Source organism: Vicugna pacos, chromosome 9, assembly GCF_048564905.1.
Source record: "Vicugna pacos chromosome 9, VicPac4, whole genome shotgun sequence".
NCBI classification, from domain to species: domain Eukaryota; kingdom Metazoa; phylum Chordata; class Mammalia; order Artiodactyla; family Camelidae; genus Vicugna; species Vicugna pacos.
In genome coordinates, this window is record NC_132995.1 from 45,880,864 (window position 1) to 45,895,333 (window position 14,470).

General features: G+C 34.6%; 1 protein-coding gene and 1 pseudogene across 2 annotated transcripts in view; one reads left to right on the forward strand and one right to left on the reverse strand.

Annotated features, from left to right (window-relative positions):
* Positions 1 to 14,470, reverse strand: part of GLG1 (golgi glycoprotein 1) — a 118,236-nt gene that overhangs the window by 79,756 nt on the left and 24,010 nt on the right. The window lies entirely within an intron of this gene.
* On the forward strand, positions 9,566 to 9,871 carry LOC102546081 (large ribosomal subunit protein eL36-like; annotated as a pseudogene).

Genomic DNA, 14,470 nt, shown 5'->3' on the forward strand with positions numbered 1-14,470 from the left:
CACTCCCTTACACCATATACAAAAATCAACTCAAAATGGATCAAAGACTTAAACATAAGACAAGATACAATAAACCTCCTAGAGGAAAACATAGGCAAAACATTATCTGACATACATTTCAAAAATTTTCTCCTAGAAGAAATAAAAGCAAGAATAAACAAATGGGACCTAATGAAACTTACAAGCTTCTGCACAGCAAAGGAAACCAGAAGTAAAACAAGAAGACAACCTACGGAATGGGAGAAAATTTTTGCAAAAGAAACCGACAAAGGCTTGGTCTCCAGAATATATAAGCAGCTCATAAGACTCAATAAGAAAAAAATAAACAACCCAATCCAAATAAGAAAAAAATAAACAACCCAATCCAAAAATGGGCAGAAGACCTAAACAAGCAATTCTCCAAGGAAGACATAAAAATGATCAAAAGGCACATGAAAAAATGCTCAATATCACTAATTATCAGAGAAATGCAAATCAAAACTACAATGAGGTATCACCTCACACCAGTCAGAATGGCCGTCATTCAAAAATCCACAAATGACAAATGCTGGAGAGGCTGCGGAGAAAGGGGAACCCTCCTACATTGCTGGTGGGAATGCAGATTGGTGCAGCCACTATGGAAAACAGTGTGGAGATTCCTCAAAAGACTAGGAACAGACTTACCATATGACCCAGGAATCCCACTCCTGGGCTTGTATCCAGAAGGAACCCTACTTCAGGATGACACCTGCACCCCAATGTTCAAAGCAGCACTATTTACAATAGCCAAAACATGGAAACAGCCTAAATGTCCATCAATAGGTGACTGGATAAAGAAGATGTGGTATATTTATACAATGGAATACTACTCAGCCATAAAAACCAACAACATAATGCCATTTGCAGCAACATGGATGCTCCTGCAGAATGTCATTCTAAGTGAAGTAAGCCAGAAAGAGAAAGAAAAATACCATATGAGATCGCTCATATGTGGAATCTAAAAAACAAAAACAAAACAAACAAACAAACAAAAACAAAGCATAAATACAAGACAGAAACAGACTCATAGAGAATACAGACTTGTGGTTGCCAGAGGGGTGGAGGGTGGGAAGGGATAGACTGGGATTTCAAAATTGTAGAATAGATAAACAAGATTACACTGTATATAGCACAGGGAAATATACACAAAATGTTATGATAACTCACAGAGAAAAAAATGTGACAATGAGTGTGTATATGTCCATGAATGACTGAAAAATTGTGCTGAACACTGGAATTTGACACACATTGTAAAATGATTATAAATCAATAAAAAAAGTTAAAAAAAAAAAGAATTCCTATCACTCAGGAAATTCCAAGTGTTTTGGGAGCTCTGTGCCAGGAACTGAGGACAAAGACCAAATATATTTTTTTATTATAACACACTCTTTAAAGCTGAGGAGGGAAACTTGGTTCCTTATAAATATACCACTAATTCACCAGTGTGGAAGTGTGGTGGTAGTGTGTATGAGGTGGATCACTCACTCTACAATTGCTTTTTTAAAAAAATCAAAATTAGCTTGGGTCCCTTCAGACACAAAAGGAACCCAGAAGAATGTGAGTGGTTTCATTTGTGATTTGCCTTTACAGTGTCTCCAGCACCACACCTCAGACACACCCTCAGTAAAGTTAGTGTGAGCTGTGATTCAGGGAGAATTCTTCATTCTTCCAGATAACTCACTAAATCCAGCTTTTACTTCCTTTTCTATAAGAGAGAAATTTTCCCTCTTAATTTGTATTTAAGTTCATGGTTGAATCAAGGGACCTTGTTTTACCTTTGTTTAAAATTTGACTGTTCTGACAGATTCTAGCTTAACAGTATTAAACAAATGGCAATTCTCTGGAACACTCTTTAAAATACAGATTCCATAGCAGTTTCCATTCCAGTTCTTACATTTTTACCATTATTTTGGTCCAAATTCCATAATTTGGTAATTAACAGGTCTTTTATACAAGTAGCTATCTGATAATAGCAGGACTCACATATACAAAGATACATTATTAAGAATCCTCAACCAAAGCGTATGTATCCAACATTCTCAACCACAGCAACACACTTTACAGCATGGTAAATCTCAGTGACAGAAGTCTTTAAGAACCAGATACAACATAAAATAGTCATTACAGGAGGTACTTGGGAACTACTATTCACACAAAATCAGTCTTGGGGGGAAAAACCCAATTTATACAACTCCTCAAGTACTACTTATTTAAACCCTACTTTATTCCAAAATTATGTAGGACAGGATTTCTTCAATAAATAGGTTGATTCCTACATTTTTCTCTATAGTACAGTTAAATATCAGTTAGTCACTTAAAGGCAGATAGTACATCATTAAATCATGGTGAAAATGAACAGTCAGGAAAAGAACTATGTTACAGCCGGGAACTTCGGTAAAGTGCATGAATAAAATTATCTTTTGGTTGATGTATCTTATTAATATTCATTTCCTCAACTTGCAAATTAAATGACATCACTGCTTGTCACTTTAACTAGTTCTTTGCTTAACAGTGGACCTGCTGATACCTCAATAATGATGAGATGCTACTACAAAAATATGTAATTTCCTTCGGTTTATCTTATAGGACTTTGTGGTGAAGTGGGAAAAAAATTAATTAAAAAACACTTACAGCTGTGCTCAGAGATACTAACTAAATGGACTACTCTCACATGCTGATCAAATGATCACTGTGATGTTTTTAAAGTTCAGAAATTACAGTTTTTCCTTCTTTGAAAATTGAATCAGGTTACCAAACTCCACAAATCATAAGCTTATCTTGTTCAGCTGCTCTGTTTTGAACCGACAAAACAAAATAGGCCAATTATTCATGTTCTGAAAGGACCCGATATACAGAACACTTAACACAAGTTTCCTTTAAATCAACTCTATCAGTACATTTAAAGTGCGATTCTATTCTCCAGAGAATGATTTGCAATTATTTTTACATTTCTGTATAAAATAACCAAACATAACATCAAAATAACTGTTACCATGTGTTAACCAGTTTCTCTAATATAGTGCAGCAGTAGCAGAATTTTCACATACTCAGAAAAGAAAGTCTCTTCCTAGCTCCTCTTTCTATGGCAAGAACTGGAATCATCCCTCTACTTTCTATCACTTACTTATGCTAAGGAATTTGGTTTGGAATATATAAACTCCTGTTTGTATTTTGCTTTGGAACATCATATGGTTTTATTTAGCAACAGATTAACTTCATTAATTATGTTCTTATTGAGTTAATTATTAAAATATGCTCCCATTCTGAATACAGGTTGAGCAATGGCTCAGAAACAATTAGCCCAGGATTTAAATGACTTCTGTGGAAAAAACAGTCATTAATTCATACATGGACAGTTATAAGCTGGTGATAATTCATTACTTTATATCACAGTGAGAGTTAATTCCAATTCTTAAATCACACATAAAAACATCCCTTTTGCTTTCACTACAAGAAAGAGAAAGTCCTATAGGAGAAAAGCAAGATGATGGAAACAGGCAATAATAAAGCCTATCGATTATTTTCATCATATTATAAACAGCTTTCTGCTGTTCTCAGTGTTTAAAAAAAGAACTCTTTCCTCCTTAACCCTTTATCTTCTTTAACCCTCCATCCTCTCTTAGTTTTGGACACTGACATAAGATTATATGTCAAATGACTGGACCAACAGGTACCCAGATATTTGGTCAAACATTATCCTATTCAGGATTTAGTCATTTTGTCTCAGCCTCTGTGTTTCTAATGATCTTACAGTTATGAGGAAGCCTGATCAGGTATTTTGTAGAATGTCCCTCAGTTTGGGTTTGTGTGATATTTTCCTCATAGGTTTTAGGGAGGAAGTACAATTCTCAACACATCCTATCAAGGGCATACATACATGCTGATGATGCCAACTTCGATGACCTGGCCAAGAGAGTGTCTGTCAGGTTTCTTCACTGTAAAATGACTCCCCACCACCTTTCCATGGTCTACTCTTTTGAATTCACAGAGCTCAGCCCATACTCAAGAGAGGGATGGAGAGTTAAGCTCTATCTCCTGGAAGAGGAAATATCTACATAAATTATTTGTAATTCTTCTGTACAGGAGATGTCTCTTTCTTCTTATTACTTATTTAACAGAATTAATTTCTGTCCCCAAGTCATTTCTCCTTTTAACCCATGACATCATCATTCCCCTAGTAAGCAACCCCCACATACCCAATGGAACTTTGGGTTTACTTTTGATTCCGTTTTCTCTTGCAAGGCACTTGTCCTAGTCCTTTAACAAGCTCTTCATAGTCATCTTTTTTCAGTATTGCTTAGATTTGGTCAATCTCCTTTCCTTCTGTAATTGCTTTAATCCAGGCTGTCCTCATTTCTAGATGACTTAAATAACCTCTGAGAGGTCTTTCTTTTTTTTTTTCCATGCTTTCCTCTGCTCTGTCTGCCTTTCCTGTATCATACAGTCATACTGTGTGAGACAGAAATTTTGATAGAGACAGAAAGAATATCCCTGACTTATATCTAGAATATAGAAAATGCATAATAAATAACTGTTGGGAAACAGAAGATGCAATAAAATTTTTCTTTACCATAGTCTGGTCTCCATGCTAGGAAAATAAAAACAGCCTGCAGAAAATTAAAAAAATGACAGAAATATTTCAAAGTTAATTATTTTAAACAACACATATTGCTAAGGTATAAATGAAAGTATATATAATACAGGAAGAATGTAAATGTCAGAGGAGAAAGTGTTTAAGATGCAGCAAAACTATAACTAAGAAGCTAAGAAAAGGACAGTGTCTTTGCCCAGAAAAAGAATCCAAGAAAATCTTTCAGACTCCTCAATGGTCTCCCCAAATCTATAGTTTTGAACTTTCTATAGAACATCTTGACTAAAATTACACATCCTATACCACAGGGATCCGATCTTGTCTCTTGACCTATAAGCAGGAGATACTGTGGTACAGCTTTTCCAACTATTTAACATATGAAATAAAAGATGGTAACAGTGGCAAAAGGGGGGTGCTAAAGGGACACCTCTTATTTTTGTTGAGGAAATAAAGTGTGAGTTACCCAAATGTCACTTACTTTTCTTTGTTTTTTTTGGAATGCTAAGATTTCTGACTAGAAAAGTTTTAAAATTATTTTTAACATAGTGAAGTATGATTGCATAGAGGTTGACAAGTGTTTAAATCAGCAAAATGTCAAAACTTTATTATAAGGTTCTCAAGGTTATTGCTGAGGACTAACTGCTGGGATCTACAATTTGGGTTATGGAACCTTAGCACTGAGCTCTTGGACTTGCCTTTCATTAAGAGAGAAAGGGAGAATACTGTTGGTGGGAAGGCAAATTGATGTAGCCATTATGGAAAACAGTATGGAGATTAAAAAACTAAAAATAGATTTACCATATGATCCAGGAATCCAACTCCTGGGTGTGTATCTGAAAGAAACTCTAATTCAAAGGGAACTCTAATTTGAAAAGGGAACTCTAATACATGCCCCTCAGTGTTGACAGCAGCACTATTTACAATAGCCAAGACATGGAAACAACCCAAATGTCTATCAACAGATGACTGGATAAAGAAATTGTGGAACACAATGGAATACTACTGAGCCATAAAAAAGAATAAAACCATGCCATTTGCAGCAACATGGATGGACCTGGAGATCATCATTTTAAGTGAAGTAAGCCAGAAAGAGAAAGAAAAATACCATATATCACTTATATGTGAAATCTAAAAATTAAGAAATTGAAGAAAAAAAAAGAAGACACATGGTTATGGGGATGGAAGGAGGGTGTGGGAAGGGATAAATTGGGAGTTTAAGATATACAGATAGTAACTACCATATATAAAATAGATAACCAACAAGTTTATACTGTATAGCACAGGGAACTATATTCAGTATCTTGTAGTAACCTATAATGAAAAAGAATATAGCAACCTATAATGAAAAGAATATACATTAGAGCATGTATATGTATGACTAAAACATTATGCTGTACTCCAGAAACTGACACAACATTGTAAACTGACAATACTTCAACTAAAATAAATAAGAGAAACAGAGAGACAGAGAGCACACTCACTCAAGGGCACACGCTATTTGTCTAATTTGTTTTGTGTTTGGTGGAAGGAATGCAGTAAGTTCAATTACCTGTGTTAGGAACATTTTCCTCAGCTCTAGCCTGGCTTGCGGTGGTTTCAGTGAAGTTTACCGTGTCAGCTCTTTAGAATGAGAAATGAACAAACTGACAAATAATCTCTTTATTCTAATGAAAGAAATGAATTTAAAACATTAGTTTCCTAGGACATAGGACTGTTCTTGATTTTGGCCACTTAAAAGTAAAATTCCCCAAAATAAAAATCACTGCTTTCTATACAGAAACCTTAATATATACGGAGAACTTTTGTTTGTCTTGCCCACTCTTTGTCCTATTCGTAGTTCAAAGGCTTCATGTGGGACTTCATTCCTGAGATGGAATAGAAAAAATGACTCCAATCTAAGACTACACATATAACACTTTTAAGTGGTTCAGGGAGTTAGACGATTTCAAACAATAAAATATTTGTAAACAGTGCTGGCACAGATGGAAGCACTGGGGAGAAGAGCTACTTTGGCCACCATGCCACCATGTAGAGGCTGTGAAGGAAACCAGCCCAGAAGCAGAAGGCAAGAGATGAATCAGTTCAGCTAAGAGGTTGAGCCCAGGATCTAACCTTATCTTTACAGTTATATGAAGTAAATTCATTTTTTAGCTTAAGCTGGTTTAGAAAGGACTTCCTGTTACTACAAAAGAATCATAACTCCTAATATAGTGAGGAACATGTAATTTGTACTTAAGCCTCACTCTGATAAAATAAAGGTGAAAGAAACAATAGAATAATTTTACTACTCCTTAATCTAGCCTATGTTTATTTAACATTGTAATGAAACACAGTAAAGGTCTCTTTTCTTTTGAAGAAATCCAGCAGAATTATGTACACTATATGTTAAACACAATGAAGCCACCCAGTCAAATTTAAGGAGATACGGGAAAAGGAACATACTAATTTTAAGACATTAAAGTTAATTATTCTATACTCTTGCAAATGGGCCTATTTACTTCCAAAGCATCTTTTTTTAAATTTTTATTGAAGTATAGTCAGTTTACAATGTTGTGTCAATTTCTGGTGTAGAGTATAATAGTTCAGTCATACATACACATACATATATTCATTTTCATATTCTTTTTCATTATAGGTTACTACAAGATATTGAATATAGTTCCCTATGTACTTCCAAAGCATATTAACAGCAACTTCTGTGTAGTATCTTCCAAAAGTAATATGACACTTTCATATCCTGTATCTGTCTAATCTCAGTGTGATCTGTCAGCCTTTAAAATCACGTTTTTCAAGAAGGCCTTAGAAGAGTTACTGAATTTTCACCTGCTTATTTGAACTCTCATCTGTTTTTTAATGGGCAGATGGCAAACTACTAAGTTTACATCTCAGTACTAAATATATCCTATTAACAGACCCCTGGCTGCAGCTATAGTATACTGAAATCCTCAAGGAGATTTCAGTGATAGTGCCACAGCAAAGCAAATCAAATGGGAGTTTTGTGGAATTACTAAAAATAAAATGCCCCCCTCTCTGGAAGGCCTGGAAGTTGGTGACATGCAATCAGCACTGGAAAGATGTTTTCATGTTTATTTTCACAGAGATAGGTTTGTGAAACAAAATCAACCAAAACATAGAGTTCTGCTGCTGTTGGTGTGTAGTAATTGCTGCTACAACTACTTCAGGAACACAAGAATCTTGAGAGAGAGAGAGAGAGAAAAAAAAAATGTATTAAACAAAAAGACAAGTGTAGGAAGAAAACTTGCTTATGTTTTCATAACAATTGTGCTAGTCTGCTGATGTAAAAATGTAAATCTTATAACCTGGTAAATATTAACATGTGCACTTTTGCAATTCAAAGCATTCTAAATTATTCAATGGAGTAACTCCAGTTTGACTTTATACGGACTTTCTCAGCTGACAATGAGCCTAGACATAATGCACTGTGTAAAACGTAAACATTAGTGTTGACCTTAATGCATAATAAACCAAAGTACTATATGTATGAGCATGTTACAAGGCATGAAGTTGTCAAATCATTAGGGGGCAAAAATTTTATTCCTTACAGCACAATTACATTTATTAATTTATTTCTTCTTTTGCCTTTGCCAACTACAAGATACAATACGAGTGGACACAAAAGTACCAGCTGTTAAGCAGCCATTCACCATCACACCAATTTGATTCCCCTTCTGCCATGTCTCTGACACACTGCTCTAAAACATTCGTTTTGCTGTTTAAGAAAAGACACGCCTAATTTGAGACCACTAAACTCAAGACCCAAGTATCACAGCAACAACCTACTGGAAATTACCAAAATATCTCATCTTCCTATAATACTTAAATGCCTTGATTCCTAGCTTCTGTAGTCCAGAGCAACATTATAAACCATATTCTTGGGGGGGTGGGTATAGGTCTAGTGGTAGAGTGCACGCTTAGTTAGCATGCATGAGGTCATGGGTTCAATCCCCAGTATCTCCTCTAAAAATAAATAAATAAGTAAAACTAATTACCTTCCCCTCAACAACAAAAAAATTTTTTAAAAGAAATATAAACCATATTCTTAAAGAGGAGTGGCAAGCAAAGCCACTTGTTAAATGTTAAGAAAAAACTGTCATTTCCCCAGCTACACAGAATGCAAAAGTAATAGAAAATAACTAAGGGAGAAAATTTTGTTTTTTAGTAGAAGGAAAAAAAATCTCTAGAAAACAAAGTAATTAGATGAAATTCTTTTACATCACACCTATAGATATAGGCCAGAGAATGTCAAATTACAATTGCTTTGTTGCATATATAAGGTAGTTTAGAAAAATGGCTCATTGTAAAAACAACAATAACAACAAAACTGAATCCTAAAATAAATATAAATTACGGGATTAAGCTACCTTCAAAATAAGGCCACTGTAAAAGTTTCAACCTTACATATCCACTAGGCATGTCACAACTCACAAGTATAGAGTGGGTGACTGCCTACTATCCAGGCACAACAACAAATAGGAACAACAAGGTCCTACTACACAGCACAGAGAACTATATTCAAAATCTTGTAATAGCCTATAATGAAAAAAAAAGTGAAAAGGAATATATATATATATATGTATGTATAACTGAATCACTATGCTGTACACCAGAAATTAACACAACACACCTCAATTAAAAAAAAAGTTCTATTGGTAAAAGCACAGATATATAGATAAATGAATATTAAAACTCACAGACTACAAACAAAAAAAAGTAAATTTTACTGCATGAAAATTATACCTTAATTTTTTTAAAAAGGAAAAAAAATCAATAAATTATGGTGATCTAAGGCTGAAGAGTTAAGCAGCTGGGTATAACTGAAGAGAAAATCAGTATCCTGGAAGGTTAAGTCAAAAGAAATTATCCAGAATGTAGCATGAAGAATAAAAGTTAATAAACACAAAGTCTCTGACATAGCAGTCATTAAAGAACAAAGCCATGGCTCTGCACTACCCCCTGGCCATGGGCCTCAACAAAGGCCCCAGGTAATCAAGAACACGAGCAACCTGAGGCACAGCCACTGCTGTGGATGCCTTACCAAGCACACCAAGTTCCTGTGGGACAAGATTCAAGAAGTAAGAGGCTTTTGCCTCAAACAAGCAGTGTCAGAGCTGCTCAAGGTCTCCAAGGACAAACAGGCCCTCATCAAGAAAAGAGCAGAGACACACACATCATGCCAAGAAGAAGCTAGAAGAGCTGAGTGATGTCCTGGCTGCCAAGAGGAGAGCAGCTGCCAAGGACTAGGCCCCCTCCCCACTCTGTGCATAATAAAACCTTTACAGGAAAAAATAAACAAACATGGAAAAACAGCAAGAAATCTATTTAAGTGAAGTTCAGGAAGAAAAGAAAGAGTGGGGCAGAGGCAGATAATGGCTGAGACTTCTCCAGAAAGAATGAAAAACGAATCAAAAGAAAACCCCATAAAGCCCAAGTTGGACAAATAAAAAGAAATTCACACCAAGACAAATTAAAGTGAACAAGAGAACACAAAGACAGAAAATCTGAAAAGAAGCCATTGGAACTAATTGCTCAACATTAACAGTGAAGCCAAAAGACAATGAAAGAAAATGGGCTGAAAGAAAAAATATTTCAACCTAAAATTCTATACTCTGATTGGTTTTTTAAGGCCAAAATCTCTCCCATTTCTTAATGCACACTGCTTTGAAAGTGATATTATCCCTGTTCCCATTAAGAGATGAAGTCTAATTTCTCCACCCTTTGGAATGTGGGCTTGGCCATCTGACTTGCTCTGGTCGATGAGACATTAGCAAATCTGACAACAGAAACTTGAGAAGTATCTGTGCACTGGAGCTTGCCATTTCTTTTTTTTTTTTTTTCCACTATAGTTACTCTTATTTTATTTCTTTTAAAAAAATTTTTTTATTAAAGTGCAGTTGATTTACAATGTTAGTTTCAGGTGTACAGCAAAGTGATTCAGTTATACATATACATACATACATACATATTTTCCTTTCAGATTCTTTTCCACTATGTTATTACAAGAAAATGAATACAATTTCCTATATAGTAGGTCCTTGTTTATCTATATTGCTTTTTGAACCCAGTCACAACATGAGGGTATTTAGCCTAGCCAGCTGAGATCTCTCTTAAGAGATATGTTGCCCAGTTCCTCTCTCACCTTAGCAAACCACCAGACATATAAGTGAGGCCATCTAGGACTGTCCAGCCCCCAGCTGACCTGACAAGTGAGTACAGATAAACAAGTCAAGCCGACACTATGTGGACCAAAGACAAGTCATCCCACTGAGTCCTGACCAAATTGCTGACCTGCAGAGTCATGGGGAAATAGTTGCTTTTGAGTCATTAAGTTGGATATGGTTTGTTACCCAGAAATATATAACTGATAGCTAGCCCCAGCAAAAATATCTCTTAGAATAAGGTAGAATAAAGACACTTCCAGACAAGTATCTGGAACAAAACAAAACCTAACAGCTGGCCACCAGGAAACCCTCATTAAAAGAGATTCTAAAAAATGCATTGTAGGCAGAAAGAAAGTGGTCCCAGATGGAAGATAAAAGATGCAAGAAGGTATGAAGAGCAAAGAAAGTGCTAAGTATATGGGTAAGTCTATAAAAACATTGCTTTTGTAATACAATAATAATAACACCTAAAAGAATTTCTAAGATTCAGTACCAGCAGCCACGTCCAGACATTCTGAGTTGATTTATCTGAGACCTCTGGGTAGTGATACTTTAAAAATCACCCTCCATGCAACTAGAGTTTAGAACCACTGACTTGAATAAAAAGCTTATGCCTATATATTTAATGTTGGCATTAACTGCCACCTGTCTAACCCTTTTATTTGGCTTGCTTTTTCTGAAGTTACTGACTTGTGATTCTCCATGAAAATATGCTTTAAAAAAGCATTGTCTCTGTATTACAAAGTGGCTGACTTTGGGAGATACTAAAGCTCTAAAAAACAATTACTATATCATTTCTAATTATTTCCCATCAACAGGCATTATTATTATAAATTCACAGAGTGTTCCCAGTTGCAAACACCCAAGATAATTTCAGCTAAGGCTAAAGCTGAAGTGATTTTCTAGTTAATGTTTTTTTACACTAGATTTAGTAAAATAGTAACTAATATAAAAGACCAGGCTGCAGGCCATCTGTTAACTAACAGTAACAGATCAGGATATTGTGCTACTCAAAACACTCTATGTTAACTGTTCATTTTCCTAAACTGTTCTGTTGCCTAGATGGATGATGGTGCTTACGATCCAACTCAAATAACAAATCTCAGAATTAAACCCCAAAGCAAATCCTTAAATGATGAAAGATTTCCAAAATAATGAATTTCGACTGGAAATACCAAAATAAGTAAGAAGAGGTAGAATCAATAAAAGGAATAAGAAAGCAATGCACCTAACAGGTAATATAAATGAATAGAATATGTGAACCATATCTTACTGATTTTAACATGCACCATTATGTTATGTACCATTGGGGGGAAAATCTCTGCCAATTATAATTATGTCATAAAATGTAAGATATATCCTAATTTCAAAAATGTTAAGGTAAAAAATAAAGTCAGTTTTAGAATCAATAAAATATGATGAATGACAGCATTATAATCAGGCTTTTTTTCCCCAACTATTACTAAAACTCTCAGCCAAACCAATCATACCACCCAATTTAACATCAAAATACAGGCTCAAAGAAATAACCACTCTCTTACGCAGTAGGCAAAGGTATCAATGAGAAAACTTTGTGCCTATGGAGAAATGGTAATATTCAAATTCACTACCATTCCTAAAGCAGTATCACAAAAATGTACATATCCAGAGCAAGCAGAAGAGAAAACACAAGCACACGTGTATGTGCACATATATACACACTCACTCTCAAAACCCAAGCTAATTTAATTAAAGTCTGCAGTGTCATGCATACAAATTTGGTCCTGGTTAATAAAAAGTTCATACCAACTATAAAAACTGACAAAATCAGTGAATTGCCATAAAAATGAAGGATATATAGTGAGATTATAAAAAGACAATTCTCCTAACTGAAGGTGATGCTAATTCAGATTGATTGTAAACCAGTTAAAAAGAGATGCATGTCAAAACTAACACAACCCTGTAAATCAACTGTACCTCAATAAAAAATAAAAATAAAAGTAAATAGGAGAAACTGGTTGAGGGGGTATATGGAAATAGAATTCTATAAAAAAAAAGAGCTGTATGTACATTATATTTTACAGTCTAAGGTAAATTTGTTCTGTAAAGGGACATACAGTTAATTATTTAAGGCTTTGCAGTCTACAAAACAATCTCTATAACCTTGTAGCGTCTTTTTTTAAATATAGCTTTATTAAAGTATAGTCAGTTTACAATGCATCAATTTCTGGTGTACTGCACAATACTTCAGTCTTATAGGAACATACATATATTCATTTTCATTTTCTGTTTAACCATAAGTTACAAGATATTGAATATAGTTCCCTGTGCTATACAGTATAAACTTGTGGTGGTGGTGTCTTCTTTTAACCTTTTAAAACTATAAAAACAATTTTTACACTCTGGAGACATAAAAAACAGGCTGTGGGCTTGATGTGGTCCATAGGCTGCAGTTTGCCAATCTCTAGTCTAAGATATAAATGGGCATAAATGGGTGGTTCATTAAACAAGGCTGCTTAAGAAATTAGAGAACAAATCTAGTCTAGATTTAATTCACTAGCTATTTAGTAATGCTTTAACAAGAACTGCTAAGCCAAAAAAGCAATGAAGCTTACTGAAGTAAAACTTCTTTATTCTTTTCACTTAAAATATAACCTTTGACAAGGTTCTGTTTACTCATGATCCTGAATGAGTACCTGAAGAAATATTTTATTTTTACTCCTTGAAAAAAAATCATGTACCAATTCTAATTTAGAAAAATAGACAATGAGATCTTATTGAGGCCAAATCATTTTTTCTAATGACTCCTATCACACCTTATACATGGGGCTCCACCCTCTCTACAAACCTGCACTTCAACATAAATACACAAAAAAATAACTTTCAGAGAATCATCCTATTCACTTTTGCTAATAGCAAAGCCTACCCAGGCTCTGATAAACATGAAGAAAGAGAAGTAAGTCTCTAGAACCAACAAAAACCCAAGGTTAATGCAACAGTTTTTGTATTCACACTGCCTAGTACGTACTTGTTTATAAAAGGGAAAATACATTTATTTGTGAGTTTTATATAAATGGCGTTTTGAGCAGTTATCAAGAGAAACTTAAAAACTGAATACCAATTCAGGAGAATCTCTGTCAAATTACCCAGACATACTCCCTTAGCTGCTCCTATGTAGAGTAAGACTTCTCCAAATTTAAAAACGAGATTCACACAAGTTCTAAGTAAATCTATTCTAATACTGTTTGAATCACAAAGCAAATCATCATCAAAAGATAGACTCTAGAAATGATTTCTAACAAAAGAACTCTGCAGAGTTAATATGGGCTATGACTGTGGGTCATATGCAAAAGACACAGAGCTAAAAGTCTATAACACATAACAAGAATCACAAATATATTAATGAAAATTATAAAACATGAAGCGGGGGAATCAACACTTTGCTCTAAGTATTTTGACTTCACACTAAAACATTCTTACAGCAATGACTTAAGACTTGATCCCTGTTCTTGGTTAAAACTAAAAAAATGAGTAAGACAACTTTGTAGGTTTTTTCATTTGTTTGCTTTTGTTTTTTTAACTGATCAGACCTAAGCAGCAATGAATTTGATCTTTTTCCAAAAACTGTTTAGTAAATGTTGATGACTCATGATTGATGGATAAGAATGAGACTGAGAAAAGAAGGAAATGGAACAAAACTGAT